The sequence below is a fragment of the Salvia splendens genome, chromosome 3 (genome assembly GCF_004379255.2).
Source record: "Salvia splendens isolate huo1 chromosome 3, SspV2, whole genome shotgun sequence".
In the NCBI taxonomy this organism is placed as follows: domain Eukaryota; kingdom Viridiplantae; phylum Streptophyta; class Magnoliopsida; order Lamiales; family Lamiaceae; genus Salvia; species Salvia splendens.
This window is the reverse complement of record NC_056034.1, coordinates 35,777,630-35,796,629: the sequence shown is the minus strand read 5'-3', so window position 1 is coordinate 35,796,629 and position 19,000 is coordinate 35,777,630. Positions and strand designations below refer to the sequence as shown.

Sequence of the window (19,000 nt, the reverse complement as noted above, 5' to 3'; positions counted from 1 at the left end):
TCAATAACTTTAATGTATATATATAAATATATACTTTTTTTTTTTTTTTTATCTGCCGTGAGTGTATACCTATATAATTGTCGTAATTATCATGAGATTTACTTTTCTCATGCAATTTACTTTATTACATGTATTTCATGAATCTCGCATGTTGAATTCTCATATATAATTCCCACGCTGTAATCCTATTTATATAGACATCATCCACCTCCAAGTAATAGACGTGTCTTTTCATTAATGGAAGTTAATTAACGAACTAATAAATGTTCTTATCCTTATTTAACCACCATTAACCGTCCATTCACTTATAAAGAAACATAACCATCACTTTAATATTAATAATATCAAAGTCATGCATTTCTTACTTATATTAAATTCACGGCACACACATTTATATAAATACTCATTTCATGTACACGTATATTTAATTATGAGGTAAGATAGGAGGTTTATCAATACACCTGATTCTAATTCTTTAATCGAGACTGATCCATCACAATATCGGCTTTTATAGTATTAGAATCCTTAACATTTAATATAAACTTGATCCTTAAAATTAAACCAATAGACACATAGGTCATATAAGAATATAAATATTCTTATATTCTCCCACTTGACCTTTGTGTCGACTTAATGGTTCAATTTCCATAATGCGCACTTTTATTTATATCAAGTTCATAAGTCCTTTTTAAATACCATAATAAAATTAGAACTAATCGAATCATGGCGGTCACACATCATTAAGCGACATGATCCCTCCCATGTATCACAAACCAATTCTAACTTTATACCTTTCATTGAGATGATCCTTTATTCTCAATTTATCATATGTTATCCAAAAACCATAATTGTATACAATCTATAATGATAACATATTCAATAAACAGAAACACAACTTTAATTGAAATCCAAGTGTCTTACACTTTATGAGCACAATATAATTCACAAGCAAGGCTTTCTCTATAATACCCATATGTTTTCATGGCCAATAAACATTTGGGTGATAATCCTTTATTCAACGGATCCGCTCTAATTATATTTGTCCTTATATGCTCAATGGACACCTTATGTTTCTATACTTCTTTCTTTACATACAAGTATTTCAACGTCATGTGTATCACCTTTCAAGCACTTATCTTTCCTTTAGAAGAAGATTTTTTGCGAAATTATCACAATAAAAATCTCAGTGGCTTGGCTATAATGTTAACAATTCCAAGTTCCAAGATTAAATTTCGCAATCACTTTTTATGAACTTTGGCCTCAAAGCATGCCAAAATTCAACTTTCATAGTGGATATAGCAATGACAAACTATTTTCCACTTTTCCATAATATTGCTCCCACGACTTAAAGGAACAAATAGTCAAACGTTAATTTTCTACCATAGACACATCCGGCCTAGTCTGAATCTGAATATCCAATTACTTCAAAGTCATCGGATCCCCTTTATATAAACATGTGTTCTTTGGTGCCTTGCAAGTACCTAAGGACTTTCTTTGCAACTTTCCAGTGATCCATTCCGAGATTACTTTGATATCGACCCAACATACCTACAATAAAGGTAATATTTGGTCGCATAGATGTTTGAACATAGTTCAAACTCCCAACCACTGATGCATATGGAATTCTTTTCATTTCCTTACGCTTCAATTCAATTTTAGAACATTGTCTCCCTTTTGAATTGGAGCTATCCTTATAGAGCAATTTTCCATTCTATATCTCTTCATATTTTATTGATATATCTTTTATGAGACAAATTCAACAATCCTTGTGATCTAACTCAAAATATTTCTATTTCGATCACATAAGATGTCTCACTCATATCATTCATTTCAAAATCCTTATGCTCCAATTCACTTTTAGGACGTTTTATTTTACCAAACTTGTCTCCCTTCTGAATTGGAGCAATCCTTATAGAGAGATATTACTTATTAACATCATGTAGCATACCCATGTCATTTGCAACAAGCAAAATATCATCAACATATAAGACTCGTCTATGAACTTGCTCCCACTGATTTTTACATAGAGATATCGATCAATAATGATCTCTACAAAATCATATGATACAATGGTATCATTAAACTTTTAAAATACCATTCCCAAGAAGCTTACTTTAGTCCATATATTGACTTACTCAGCTAACATACAAATTTTCCTTTTCATGTGGTCACGAATCCTTTAGGTTGGTCCATATATATTTTCTCTACAATTTCTCCATTCAGAAAGGTGGTTTTTTACATCCATTTGGTGAAGCTCGTGATCATAATGAGCCACCAAAGCCAAAGCAATTCTTAAAGAATAGCCACTTTTCAGGCTCGTTGGAATGAGTAAATATTTATCACGACTTATGTCGCATTCACTTTTTTAATAGGGAAACCACGGTCATTTGAAACGACATATTTTCTTTTCCTTACTGACCGTCTCAATATTTATTGTGGTTCACTATTCTCTTCTAGAATCGTGACAGGTTCATCTACTTCATTTCCGGTTAGTGGGTTTTGCACATCATCATGTTGTTCTATTGTGTCTTTTGATTGTGATACAATAGGAACAAAAGTCTTAGGTGCAAGAACATGTGGATGAACCTTATCGTAGACTTCATGAACATCTACCTTTTACCACTTCCACTAATTTTCACCATTTTCAATGAACCTAGCATTTCTCGTTTAAAATATTCTCGTACTATGGTTAGAACAATAAAGTGTATACCCCTTTGATTTTTCCGGATAGGCAATAAAAAATTCATTGACAATCCTTAAATCAACATGCGGATTATATATAACATTACTTATGCTCAACAACCCCAAATACGAATATGCCTTAAGCTAGGTTTCCTTCCCGTCCACAGTTCAAAAGTAGTTTTTTTGGAACTATCTTACTAGGAACTTGATTAACTATATACGATGTAGTCTTTAAAGCATAAATCCACAGTGAAAGGGGTAAAGTTCAACAACTTTACATATTTCTAGCCATTTCCATTTAAGTACGATTCCCACTTTTATGCTACGCCATTCTATTGCGCAGTATCAATTGTATACCGTGCACAAGTGCTCCTACTTTGAGTAACTTTAGAAATGGACATGGATATTATCCATAAGATTTTCATAAAAACTCAACATCTTTATCTAATCTCACAATTTTTACTTTTCATCTAATTGTCATTCCACCATGTCAATTAATACCTTTAGGACATTCAATGACTTTGATCTTTCATACAGTAGACATTTATTCCATAACGTGAGTAAGCGTAAATAAAGATGATAAAGTAGTTCTGACCAATCTAAGAAGGAGTATCAAAAGGACCGCATATATCAGTATGTATTAACTTAATAAGATGAGTGCTTCTCGTGGATAATTTCTTTTTAATGTGTTTAGTTTGATTCCCTTTAATGCAATCTATACACATATATAGGACACTAAATTCTAATTTTTGAGGAAAACTTTCATACTTTACCAACCTCATAATACTTTCTTTGGAAATAGGACCCTATCTTTAATGCCACAAGAACGTTAAACTTTTACTTGACGAAAAACGCTCAACGCCTCGACTTTCAATATTAAATAAGAATTCAGAAAACTTTGCATCAAGATTTTATCTATTAAGTGAATCAAGTAATGTACCATTATCATAATAATAATCATTTCGGCACGATAGGGATACACCATATCCAATCTTGATATTAAAACTTAAGTTGTCCAATATACTTACGGAAACAAGAATTATAACACATCAGGCACATACAGATATTCTTTAAGATCTACATGACATCCGATGTCTAAGATCGATCCGTAAGTCTCAATGTCTTCGCTCAATGCTTTCATCATGTTTTCCATGAACAAATATTGTTCAACTCCTTTTATAGATTGGATCGAACTGAATCCATGTTTATGAGACATATAAGTTGTAGCACCAAAACTGACCACCAAGTATTTTTTAGTCTCTTCGATAAGGTTTAATCCAAAGTAAACAAAACCGTTATGTTCAAAATTCTTATCGAACCAAGTCTTCCTTTTCGGACAATCTTTCCTAAAGTGTTCTATTTTGCTTGCAAATGAAACACTTTTTTTCCTTATGGATTTTCTTTTCCGGACCTTTCAGAAAAGATTTATCCTTTCTTTTGTCCTACTTACTCAGTTTTCCTTTACTGTACCCACACTTCCAAGATTTATGAGATTCGCAATTTGATAATTTATCTTCTTTAATCTCCCTTCCCTTTTGAAACCAATATAGCCTTTAATTATTTAAAGTCCCTCTTATCTTTAATGGTGTTATAATTCACCTGGAACTGTCTAAATTCAATATGTAGGGAATTTATGATAAATTAGGCCGAGAATTGCTCATGAACCTCTATTCTCAAGGTCGTTAACTTTACTGCCAAATAAGACATGTTTGTCACATGATCGTGAATTGGTTGAGACCAGTCAAACTTCTTTGTAGTAAGCTCATGTATTATGTTTCCTATAATTGACTTATTAGCCAAACTCGAATGTGAACACTTTTTAATTTTCTTAATGAATTCCCTTGGATTTCTTGTCATAGGCAAAGATGACATCAATTTTTCTGTCATCGTCATTCTCATAAGGCTCAACCTGTTTGATTACTCCCAAGTCTCACATTGAGATTTTCAGTTACGGAGTTACATCTATAATGGTTGAGGATTCTGCTTCTGTTAGTATGACATGGTCCAATATCTTTACACCCAGTATAAGCCGGATCTGTTCGGTCCATTCTTCTTAATTTTACCCATTAATTTAATGACAGAGTTAGCATATGCATACAAATTTTATAAAGCTGCAACATTTATACGTGCTTATCTATACATGCTTGAGTTCTTTAACACAGATTCATAAACAGTAATAATACTTTAGAAAACATGCATTTAAGTAACCTTTGGGTAATACTTAAGCACACGTACTTTCAGCGATGCTAAATATATACTTTAACAATTAATCAAACTAAACATATATCAAATAAGCATGTTGCTTTTGGATGTACATACTAAATGACACAAATAAATGATTAATCCATTTCGATTTATTAACTATATACAATGATCCACCTTTGGGTGATCTCCCAGTGTATAGATAATAAAATAATTGATCAATCAAACTCTTATGTCATTTATAGCATCTCTATAATCATGATCAATTAATTAGCATTCATCATTTTCAATAAATAAATGTTAATATAACAAGACCACTTTGGTGATAAACATGTTATATATTTAAATATTAAAATCTTTAATGGGTAGAATATCCTTATATTGTTTTAACATTTCATAAAACAATTACCCAACATACAAGCGGAAGCATATTAACCAAAATTGAAAAATCCAAGACCATTCAAATTTCGATTTTGAAATCACATAAATGGTGAATTAACCAAATCTAGATTGGCTCTAATATCAACTGTTAGCCATATCTCAGCACTTTAATGATTTGGATAATGAAATCTAGTTCTAGATTTGAATTAATTCAACCATAACATTTATACTATAAGTGGGGATAAAATCACTAACCTCCATCCATGCTTTCTTTATTTGATGTAGATGTTGAAATCCACCAACTAATGTTGATCCTTTCTTTGACTGGATCATCCAATTAATTTTATCCCCTTTTTAACCTCTAGCCTTTATTAATTCTTTTAATGATAAAGAATCAATAAATTTAATGTATATATATAAATATATACTTGAAAGCCGTGAGCGTATATCTATATAATTGTCGTAAGAAATTATCATGCGATTTACTTTTCTCATGTGATGCACTATTTATTAGCACTAAAAATACCTGCAAGCATACAGGGTAGATCTAGTATAGCTAAAGGTCAGTACCGGATATCGAACACAGGGAATAAGATTGCAACTGGCTATCATATACTAAGCGTCATATACTATTTAGAGACACGGAGAATTTTGTTTTTGATTTTATAAACTTGACATAAATATGAACAAATATAAAAATAAAATAAAATAGACAAAGCAGGCTAAAGAATGTAGAGTTTTAGGATACGACTACTACGACCTAGTGATGATTGATCTCACAGAACCTTTACCTATAAGTGTCTCCAGGATTATTAGGAAAGTCGTGATTCTAGGATAAGCCCTCTCTCGAGTGCACTTATCCAGTAGATTAGACTCTAACTATCAAAGTCTCCTTCCAATAGATTAGATTCTAACTCCTTATGGTTCCTAAGACTCAAGCCCTCACAAAGGGTCCCCTCTCTCGAGTGCAGATAAACCTATGTGTTGTACTCGTTCCTTTTACCACGTAAAACTAGCTATCTCTCGATTAATCTAGTTAACGAACATAGTTCTAAAGTTGGCCAGACAAAAGAACAATAAAAGCACAAGAACAAGCAAAATAATCACAAGAGCTAGGAAAAGGTTCAATTCAATCAATCAAAACATATTCATAATAATTTTCACCAAACAAATCTACAAATGATGTTTAACTACTCATAGACAAGTAGTAAAAACAAGAATAATAGCACTAGATATGAAAGAAATCGATAGAACCCAAGGTTGAATCTTCAATCTTCAATCGTTTCTTGCCTGGATCTGCAGAGCTCCGCTCCAATGGAAGATGGATGAGTTATGTGAGAGATGGAGTGGAAGAATGTGTAGAGGGAGGAGGATTGGGGCTCTGAGATGTGGGAGACGAAAACCCTCGGTCTCTTTTATACCCGGGGCGGAAATACAGACGTAAAGCCTCGCAGAACACATCGCCCGGTCGGGCGATTTTAAGTCGCCAAAATGCCCGGTCGGGCAAATTTTCTGGAGTTCGCGACTAAAACGCCCGGTCGGGCGTTTTCCCCATAAAAATCGCCCGGTCGGGCGTTTCCTCTGAAATCCTCCAAAAGCATGGTCTTCGTCTTCGAAAGGGCTTCGCGTGAGTATCTTGCACGCCCCCATCGGAGTCCGGATGAGAGAGTTATGGCTATTATACGAAAGTCGCGCATTGAAGCGCGGATGACTTGAATAATATAGTGGGCGATTCTTCCTTCAAGCTCGTTTTCAAGTCATTTTCACCTGTTTTAGCTCCAAACACTCGACAAACTCGTCAAAACACTAATTAGTGTATGTGTGGATAAAAACCTAAATTAAACACCTTAAATCATCAAAATCACCATCTCATTACCCACAACACCATCCTAAATTATGAGTTTGTCAACTCCCCCAAACTTGCATATCTGTTTGTCCTCAAACAAAACAAGAGAAAAACTAATAAAGAAACACGGATGCTAAGAACTAGACTTCATAGTTGCCTCAAAAATTGTAACAAGAAATAAAGAGTTTGACAAGAATACAAATCAAATCAAGCAAAGCTTATTAGTGCATTTTCATTACTAGCTCGTTGATCACCTTGAAGTACATGCGCTCACAAGTGTTTAGAAGTGTGTTTATCACTCACTCACAAAGTGTATATTGGAAAAAGTATATGCTCTCAGATCATGCAACATGCAAAGTTTACCATAGGCTTGCTCGAAGTCTAATCTCTCCTCTACTTTATGTGATTAAAATCAAAAATCCGAAAGGTCTTTATTTAAGGTTATAATGTAGGCTTTTTGGTGAGGTGAGGAAATATGGCTAAAAAGTGACTAAACCCAAACATAACAAAAGTGATCAATTTCTACTACATCAAACTTAGCACCCCACCAACAATTCATATCTCAGTAAATTCTAGACTTAGTCTAAATTTCTTCTCACTTCCCAAATTCCTTTGATTTTTTTTTTATTTTCCCTTTTTTTTTTCTTTTGCACATCCTCTCTTTTTTTTCTTGTGCACGGCCAATTATCTTATTCAAACCACAGATGTCTATGCACTTTTCACAAGTAAGCACACTACTTTTCTTTCTACCTTATCTCTCCGACTCTTTTCACTAGATATGAACTAACTTTCTTCAAGAGTGTATGAATATTCCCCTTTATTTAGCTTTCAAAGAAAAAGGCTTTAAAGGCTCAAAATGGTTAGCTAGGAAAAATATTTTGAGTAAGGTCAATAATTTGGATATATAAAGTAGCTAAGAAGGATGGCCTAACGTCCTCTTTTATCATTTAAACACTTTGCAGACTTAAGCAGACTATGAGCAAATTCTAGAAACAAATACATGAATACAGATAAATCACACAAGAAAGAAATCTATGGCTCAAGTCTCACAAGGTTTATGCAAGATTCAAGGCAAACAAGCAATTCATTATTTATGCACATTTTCACTAAACCTTCAAATCAATGCATCAAGTCAACTCAATCAACACAAACATTTAATCGTAGGCAACTCGGTCTGATGTTCCTAAACATGAGTATTTCTAAATTTTCTTTGTTATGCTCATGACAAGATTCACCCCGGGATTATTAAAAAAATTAACAAAAACAAGCAAAAACAACTAAACTCACGGTCCACCACTTCATCCCCCCAAACTTATTCAAAATTAAATTAAGAATAAGTTTGTAAAGTCGGTATGGACATGAGTAAACTAAGAAAACACATTAAACTAAAACAAAAAAGATAAAAATGATACCGATGTTGGGTTGCCTCCCAACAAGCGCTTGGTTAACGTCTTTAGCTTGACGTTCTTTGAAGCTCAAAAGTTAACCCCCATTCTCGGGATTTCCTTTAGGATGCCTTTTGTACAGGAGCGGAGGGTAATCCATTATTGTGCTCCGTGCTCTCCTCAAATAGCAACCCTTGTAAAAACAGATAAAGAGAAAAAAAATCACAATAAAACTATACAAGATATTAAACTCTAAATTAGTATTATCAACCGTTCTACAATATCAGCTTAAAGCAATAATATTCCCCGGCAGCGGCGCCAAAAACTTGATGCACTATTTATTAGCACTAAAAATACCTGCAAGCATACAGGGTAGATCTAGTATAGCTAAAGGTCAGTACCGGATATCGAACACAGGGAATAAGATTGCAACTGGCTATCATATACTAAGCGTCATATACTATTTAGAGACACGGAGAATTTTGTTTTTGATTTTATAAACTTGACATAAATATGAACAAATATAAAAATAAAATAAAATAGACAAAGCAGGCTAAAGAATGTAGAGTTTTAGGATACGACTACTACGACCTAGTGATGATTGATCTCACAGAACCTTTACCTATAAGTGTCTCCAGGATTATTAGGAAAGTCGTGATTCTAGGATAAGCCCTCTCTCGAGTGCACTTATCCAGTAGATTAGACTCTAACTATCAAAGTCTCCTTCCAATAGATTAGATTCTAACTCCTTATGGTTCCTAAGACTCAAGCCCTCACAAAGGGTCCCCTCTCTCGAGTGCAGATAAACCTATGTGTTGTACTCGTTCCTTTTACCACGTAAAACTAGCTATCTCTCGATTAATCTAGTTAACGAACATAGTTCTAAAGTTGGCCAGACAAAAGAACAATAAAAGCACAAGAACAAGCAAAATAATCACAAGAGCTAGGAAAAGGTTCAATTCAATCAATCAAAACATATTCATAATAATTTTCACCAAACAAATCTACAAATGATGTTTAACTACTCATAGACAAGTAGTAAAAACAAGAATAATAGCACTAGATATGAAAGAAATCGATAGAACCCAAGGTTGAATCTTCAATCTTCAATCGTTTCTTGCCTGGATCTGCAGAGCTCCGCTCCAATGGAAGATGGATGAGTTATGTGAGAGATGGAGTGGAAGAATGTGTAGAGGGAGGAGGATTGGGGCTCTGAGATGTGGGAGACGAAAACCCTCGGTCTCTTTTATACCCGGGGCGGAAATACAGACGTAAAGCCTCGCAGAACACATCGCCCGGTCGGGCGATTTTAAGTCGCCAAAATGCCCGGTCGGGCAAATTTTCTGGAGTTCGCGACTAAAACGCCCGGTCGGGCGTTTTCCCCATAAAAATCGCCCGGTCGGGCGTTTCCTCTGAAATCCTCCAAAAGCATGGTCTTCGTCTTCGAAAGGGCTTCGCGTGAGTATCTTGCACGCCCCCATCGGAGTCCGGATGAGAGAGTTATGGCTATTATACGAAAGTCGCGCATTGAAGCGCGGATGACTTGAATAATATAGTGGGCGATTCTTCCTTCAAGCTCGTTTTCAAGTCATTTTCACCTGTTTTAGCTCCAAACACTCGACAAACTCGTCAAAACACTAATTAGTGTATGTGTGGATAAAAACCTAAATTAAACACCTTAAATCATCAAAATCACCATCTCATTACCCACAACACCATCCTAAATTATGAGTTTGTCATCATGCAATTTACTTTACTGCATGTATTTCATGAATCTCGCATGTTGAATTCTCATATATAATTCCCACGTTGTACACACACACACACATATATATATATATATATATATATATATATATATATATATATATATATATATATATATATATATATATATATATATATATCTAGAGAGAGAGAGAGAGAGAGAGTTTTGATCCATGCAAAACCATTCTTAATACAAAAATGCAGAACCAAGCATACAAAAGTCATTTTTAGGTCATTGTAAGCTTATTTTTACGTCATTATAGTAAGGATGACATGAAATGATCTTAACATGACCTCAAACCCAAAGTTTATAATATGACCTAAAACTGCTTTACAATGACCCTTCGTGTTTTTGTTTAATTATTGACCATTGGATTGTCAAATCTCATGGTCAGGATTTGGTCTGGATTTTGTATTGAGATCAAGTTTTGTATTGATCATTTTCATATATATATATATATATATATATATATATATATACTCATTTCATGTACACGTATATTTAATTATGAGGTAGATAGGAGGGTTATCAATGCACCCGATTCTAATTCTTTAATCGAGACCGATCCATCACAATATCGTCTTTTATATTAGAATCATTAACATTTAATATATACTTGATACTTAAAATTAAACCAATAGACACATCGGTCATATAAGAATATAAATATTCTTACAAGATGATGTTACTATCACACATGTGATGCGACATAAGGGAATTTGTGATATCTGATTTTGAGATAGTTAAACCTAAAGCCTCAAACGATTTTAGTTAGAATTTATGTTCAATTTACTTTTCTGAACATCTCTAATCAATTGACAATAAGTTTAAGATCTTATAACAGAATTTTAATAGTATGTTCTATTTCAAATAAAATGAAATGAAACTCCACAAAGTCGCGAGCTTCACTTCATTGACCTCTAGAAAATAAATTTAAATGTAAGATGTAATATCATTAACTTTTTAATGGAAATGGGAAGTTTAACATTTCAGCTTATTAAGTTATTAGAACAGTTACAATTTTCTTCATTTTTCAGTTCTTAGAACAGTGGTATTTTTTTCTACATTTAACAGCACAAAATGTGGATGGAATACAGTTCCATTGTATTCTAATGGGCTTAGTAGAAAGCCCATTATGCTGTACCATATAATTTGGGCTATTTAATGGACCAATGTCCATTATCATAACTGTATGATATAAACCTCTATTTTTAGTAATAATAAGATAATTAGAAGCCCAAAAAAGCAAAGCAGAATAGCAGATCATCTACTACTTCATTCCCTATTCAAAGTTTAACCCTGTTTTCAATAAAATAATTAGTAATTTATTACTAAGAAAAATTAATCGTAGACCGCCTTGTTTATCACGAATTATGTGATTCGTATTGGACAAGGAAAATGAAAGCTGAATGCATCCATTGCTACTTTAGTTTGGTCAAAAATATTTCTCCATTGAAAATTGCACATAATTATACAAAAATATTTGCTGAAAATGGAAAAAGTAAGTGTGTGTGTGCGTGTGTTTAATTATTAAAAATTATAAAATGAAGATAATATTGAATTGAAATCTAATACTACAATATAGTACTGTAGTATGTAATATAATTTTGTTAAAATCTAAAATAAAAAGAAAGAAGAACGGAAGGGAATGATTATTCTTCGCCGCTTCGGCTAAATAAAAGGAATGGATATTCTAATGGAAAATAGAATATCGACCCATTTCCCCATTATATCTCATTAAAAGTATTAAAAGCATGACCTTAGGGCTTCAAGTGATTGGGCTTCTCCTAATGAATCTGCCGCTTTGGGCTGAAGTAGAGCAATTGACTTACCATTTGGACTTAAGAGCATCCGTATCGGTGTTCGTCGCCAAGAGCAGGCGCCGTGCCGATGGCACGGCGAGCACCCTGCTCACTGATGTGCTATTGCTGAAGACACGACCCTGCTCTTAGCATCGAGCACCGCCGTGCCGAAGAGCAGGGCGATGTGGCGCGTGAATGGCCAACAACATTTCCATTGGAATTTCCATTTTTTTAAAAATAAAATCGAAAATAATTTTAAAAATTAAAAAAAAATATTTTTGGATTCCCAAAATATAGCCTTTTTATTACCGCTTTTTTTTTAAACATTTAAAAAAAATTAATCTCAAAATCATCTATAAATACACACATTCATCATCCATTTTTCACATCAAATTATCTCTCATTCATACTTTCTCATATTTTTTCATACAACGCACCTACATCTTTCTCTCTCACTCAAACATTCTCTAAATAAAAAATGGATATGAATGATATCATTGCGGAAGCGGAGCGCGAAAAACAAAAATACTATCAACAATATCGTGCCGCCTATGTCGCCGCCGCTGCCCCCACCCCTCCTCCTCGACCAACAAGATCAAATCGCCGCTACATCCCTCGTGACCAGGAGGGAGCCCACGAAAGGCTTGTTGACGACTATTTTTCCGATGAGCCGTGGTTTCCGGCAGATTACTTCTGGCCCCGTTTCCGCATGTCAAAATGCTTGTTTATGCGCATTGTCAACACATTGTCCGCCTGTGTTGAATACTTCCAATCACGTAAAGACGCAACCAGTCGGCAAAGTCTGTCGGCCGTACAGAAGTGTATTTGTGCCCTCTGACAACTTGCTACCGGGCAAACATCTGATATGTTCAACGAGTATTTGCATATGGGTGAGTCTTGAATCCTATGCCTCAAAAAAATTTGCGCCAACGTTCGTTCAGCTTTTGGTGAGGAATTCCTTCGGGCACCCACTACCGAAGATTGTCAACAGTTGCTTCATCTTCACGAAACAGTCCACGGATTTCTCGGCATGCTTGGCAGCATTGTCTGCACGCATTGGAGGTGGGAGAATTGTCCGAATGCTTGGAGGGGGCAACACTTAAGCGGCCATTAAGGCGGCGGCCCAACACTTATCTTGAAGCGATCGCCGACTACCACCTATGGATTTGATATGCATATTTCAGTGTGGCCGGATCCAACGACGACTTGAACGTGCTCTATTCTTCACCCCTCTTCAATGATCTTTTGAATGATGTAGCACCGGTGATCGACTTCACCGTCAACGGAAATCCATACCACATGGGGTACTATCTCGTCGATGGTATCTATCCTAGTTCGCCGACTTTCGTGAAGACACTCAACATGCCACAAGACCCGAAACAGGTTCTTTATGCGCGGCGTCAAGAGGTTGCACGGAAAGACGTCGAAAGACCTTTTGGGGTCCTTCAAGCCCGATTCAACATTGTGAAGGCCACGTCTCGGCTGAGGTACACAAAGAATATTGCCGACATCATGTACACGTGTATTATCTTGCACAACATGATTATAGCATACAAAGGACTGACTGCGTCCGACGAGGATGAAGCCGGAAGCTCAACCGCAAGGTCTCCCCCACACTGAGGTGTGCATATCACGGTGCACTAGAGGATCGAAAGAAGACACAAAATGCGTGATACCAAAGCCCACATTGAGCTACAAGAAGACCTAATCAAACACATTTGGGTGAAATTCGGCCACGAGTAGTGGATATTTTTCATTTTATGAATTTAATCATGTAATTTTTTATTTTTAGGATTTTAATTATGTACTCCCTCCGTCCCATAGAAATAGGTCATATTTCCTTTTTCGTTCGTCCCATAAAAATAGTCCATATCCATTTAAATCAACTTTTTTCTCTTTTACTTTATCATTTATGGGCTCCATCATCCACTAAACAATTTCAACTACTTTCCATCTTTCTCTCTTACTTTACCAAATTAAGCATGAAAACTCGTGTCAACCCTAAAGGGCCTATTTCTATGGGAAAGATGGAGTAATTTTTTATTTTTAGGATTTTAATTATGTAATTTTTAATGTTTTAGTAATTTGTAATAGTATTTCGGGTATTTTTAATGCATTTTAATATTGTGGAAAAGTTTTTATTTAAATTAAATAATAGAATGGTGGGACCCCTGAGCATGCTCTTGCGGAAGAGCATGGATGTAGGTGTTGTGCTCTTGCGGAAGAGCTTGGAGTAAAAAATGAATAAAAGTGGGTTCGGGCCCACGTCCATGCTCTTTGGCAAGAGCATGGGCCAAAGAGCATGGACGTGGATGCTCTAAGACATTAGGTCCTCTCAATCAGGCTCAGTTGTTACATAAATATCTGATCCTATAAGAGCATCCGCAATAGCTGATGTCAGGCAGGACTAGTGGGATGTCCGTGGGGGTGTTCGCCGCAATAGCGGACATCAGATAGGACGTCCCGAAGTAGGACGAGCTCTCGTCCACTCCCGAAACCGGACGTCCTACCTGACGTCTGTGCTCTTGTCCGCTATTGCGCGGACAAGAGGTAGGACGTCCCATTTTTTATTTTTAAAATTTTTTTTACTTTTTTATTTATACTCAATATTTACAACTCATTTCACTTTATTTTTTTGTATATTTGATAAACACCAACAATTAAAATGAATTAATCGTATTTTTCAATTTGTTTTATTGGCTAGGGCGTCGGCTAGTCCTAGTGCTAGGCTATTATTGTGCAGTGGGATGTCCTAGTGATGTGACAGTGTAGTGGGATGTCCTAGTGCTAGGCTATTGAGATGTGTGTCCTATTGTAGATGCTCTAAGTTTTAGCTTCCACCTACCTACTTAAGAGCATCCACAATGGATGCCCTAGTAGAAGCCCTAGTGGGAGCCCTAGAGGTTGCCACGTCAGCATGCCCCTTCTTTCTGCAATGACTTGGCCCCAGTGGGTGCCCTATCAATTAAACTAAATTTGCTTTTAATTTTTTATATTATTAGATTTTATTTTTAATTACTAAAATACAAAAATATATTATATTAAACACTACAATTTTGAAAAAATAACTACATTACTTAATTAAAAAAATAACTACAATCATACTTAGCAAAAAAAAAAATTACTAAACTAAATTACTAAATTACTTTTAAAAAAAACTTAAAACAAAAACTATATTGCTAAATTATAATAAAAACCTAACTAGTCATCTAAGTTCAACATCTGGCTCAGGTTTTTGATCATCCTCTCAGTCCTCCGTCGGGCATCCAGATCGGATTCGGTATGAGGTTGTTTTGTGCGTCAAGTATAAACCTATACTCGCACACCTCGCGAAAACCGCCGAACTCCTCAATCGCTGAGGCCACGAGCTGAGTAGACGGAAGAGGCGCAGCCTGTGGGGGAGCTGATCCAGACGCGGCCGTATTTGCCTTCCCTTTGGCCTGGGCTTTGGCAGCCTTCGTGCCAATGGGCCGCTGCTCGTGTGACCACTAGTGGCGTTGTTCTTTGTCCGTTTCACAGCTGAGGATCCAACCGGTATCCCTCCGCTGAACTTCGCCTTGTCCTTCAAGATCAGTCAAACGTTGTACATCTTGAACTGCCCGAACTGCGAATGGTACTCAGACATCGACTTCTTGAGGACATCCTCCATACTCTCACCACTGCCCCTTCAGTCCTTGTTCCTGTTGTAGATATAGCAGAAGTTGATGACGTGGAGCTTGATCCGATCCCAACACTTGCGCAGCTGAACCTTGGTCCACTTATACGCCCAACTCGGTTTCACCTCGTTGTATCTGACCTCAATGCGATCCCACATCCTGGCCGAAGTCTGGTTGTTGGAGCATATCGAATCCTCCGATATATCGACCCAACACTGAGCCACCTTCACATACTCCTCCAACTCGTAGTCAGTACGCCATGTTGCGTACTCTTCGTTGGGCTCGTTGGATGGGACTGGGACTGGGACGGATGGCGCATTTTCCTTCCGCGCCATCTTCTTCTTTCTCCTCCTAAGCTCAGGGGCAGGAGGTTGCCCACAACTAGGCTCCATGTCCTAAGAACGGATCGAACTCAGAGTCCGAAACGAAAGTGGACCCTATAGATCCAGGCGTCTCGACCCGGTAGTCTTCGTGGCCGGGCCACCGGGCGCCGCTTCCAAACATCGGCATATAGTCGTTCACACTATGGGGGTTTGGGAATTGACTCGGATCCATTCTTGAAAGTGCGAAAATGAGAAAATAGAAGAGAAAGTGAGTAGAGTAGAGAGTATTGGTGTGTGAAAAGTGAATGAGGGTTGGGTATTTATAGTGGTTTAATTAGGGTTTAAAGAATTTTTAAAAAAAAATGCAAAAACCGAAGAGATAGGGCTCGCGGCTGCAATGGATGCCCGATCAGGAGCGAGATCGGGACGACCGATCTTTCGGTCGCGCGACTCGGGCTCGAACGCCTGCAGTGGATGCCCGAGGACGCCCGAGCTCGGGCGATCGGGCGTGGGATCGGGCATCCACTGTGGATGCTCTAACAACCTCAATAGGTGGCATAGACTCTTTTGACAACGTTTTGTACTAATGCGGCCATACACCATGTTAAATAAACCCATGCTTGATTTTGTTAATGCCAAAGTTGACCATGAATTCGAAGCTCATCCTGGCTGCAGTAGCACTTCCACTGATCGCTGTGGCCGTCGCCATCGCCCTCTTCACTCCGCCTCTTCTACCTGGCTCGCACGACGTCCTCTCCGCCGCCCAGCGGATCCACATCCCTGGAGCTGTCGGCCCCGAGAGCTTGGTCTTCGATCCCACCGGGGGAGGCCCCTACACAGGCGTCGCCGACGGCCGTGTTCTCTGATGGACCGCCGGAGACTGGCTCGAATTCTCCCTCACCTCATCCTCTAGGTAATTTTTATCATTTCAATTTCTTTCAATTTGGATTGTAGGGTTTAGCATTACTCAATTTGTATATACTAATCCAAGCATGTATTTACAGTGAAGAAATTAGAAATACAAACCAAAACAATTGACTGAATAGATTCTTCTATATAGTTCCATTCAGATCAGTCTATTTCTGCTTTTACTACTATATAATAACAACTTGTGTGAATTTAATGATGTTAAATACAAAGATGTATTGAAGAGATGCGTGCTCCATTTGATTGGTGATGTTAAATACAAAGATGTATCTCCATTTGAATGGCGGTGGTGTTAGCTAAATTTGATTGGTCTGAGCAATTTTTATGGCTGTATTGAAGAGATGCGTGCTCTCTGCCCTTCAATCCAGCAATGGAGCACATATGTGGGAGGCCACTGGGACTGAGGTTTCGTCATAAGACGGGAGATCTTTACATTGCTGATATGCTTACTTAGGTCTCCATGTAGTCGGACAAGCAGGAGGACTGGCTACCTCCGTAGTCACAGAAGTAGAAGGCCAGCGCTTACGTTTCACCAATGACTTGGATATCGATGATGAGAATGATGTGATTTACTTCACTGATTCTAGCGCTGAATACTACAGAAGGTAACTCTGCTATTACCTTATGTTCTTGAAAAATGGCCTTACTTTCCATTACATGAGATGGATGGATGGTCTTATCATAGTTCAATGTTATTGAGATGAGAGTAGCAGATAATAACTAATGGAAGATATACGAAACTCAATAAGCTTTTGCTAGAATTGGCTTTGACATTTCTAGACTGATTTCTTATTCTTGTGCATTAGTTATGTATTACTTCAATCTCTTACTTTCCAATCCTCTACTGACTCTGGATCTGTTTGTGATCTAAGGGAATTCATGTCATCAGTTTTAAACTTGGACGCGACAGGAAAATTTATGAAATATGATATGTCAAGCAAGGAAGTGCCAGTTTTGCTGCGAGGCCTTGCTTTTGCGAATGGCGTGGCTCTGAGTAAAGATCTCTCTTTTGTCTTAGTAGCTGAAACCGCAAGATGCAGAGTGCTGAGGCTGTGGCTTCAGGGCCCAAATGCTGGAAAGCAGGATGTTTTTGCTGAGGTACCAGGCTATCCGGACAATATCAGAACGAACTCAGAAGGGGAATTCTGGGTCGCTCTGCACTCGAAGAATGGGCTCATTGCAAAACTGTCCACGTCCTACTCATGGTTCGGGCGCGGCCTGTGGAAGCTCCCCCTCAGCTTCAAGCAATTGCATTACTTGATCGTTGGAGGCAAGCCTCATGCGACTGCCATTAAGCTCAGCGACACAGGTGAAGTTTTGCAGGTTTTGGAAGACGCGGAAGGGAAAACCTTGAAGTTCATCAGTGAAATGGAGGAGAGGGATGGGAAGCTGTGGATTGCATCTGTGTTGATGCCTTATATAGGAATCTACAATCTACCATAACAAAAAACCATCTAATTTGTAGACTCACTCTGTAAAAACTGCATCTTCAGATTAGCTATACTCCGGTTTTCTGTGTTATACAGTACTACCTTTGTCTCATTCAAGATGTCCATCTTTCCTTTTTAGTTTGTCTCAATTAAGATGTACATTTTCTATATTTAGAAATAAATTCTTCTTTCCCCTCTCGCTGCTCATTAAAATATTCAATTTTTTTTTCTCTCTACTCACTTCATCTAACAACTTTTTCTAAAATCTTGTATCCTCAAGAATGTGGACATCTTGAGTGGGATGAAGGGTGTATCTAGGGTTGGAACGGTACGGTATACCGCGCTGAAATGGTCATACCGCATACCGTACCGTACCGTACCGTGCGGTATGACCAAAAAACATACCTTTACCATACAGCTTTTGTCGGTATACCGCAATTGCGGTATACCAAAATTTAGATATTGTTACCGTACCGCTTTTGTCAGTATACCGTACCGTGATTTCGGTATGCCGCAAAATGCGGTATACCGTGATTTTCGGTATAAACCGTATTTGCGGTATACCGTGTTATTTGCGGTATATACCGCAATTGCGGTA

General features: G+C 37.2%; 1 pseudogene; it reads left to right on the top strand.

Moving 5' to 3' along the window:
- Positions 1 to 16,657: 16,657 nt before the first annotated feature.
- Positions 16,658 to 18,600, top strand: LOC121793586 (annotated as a pseudogene).
- The last annotated feature ends 400 nt before the right edge of the window (positions 18,601 to 19,000 follow it).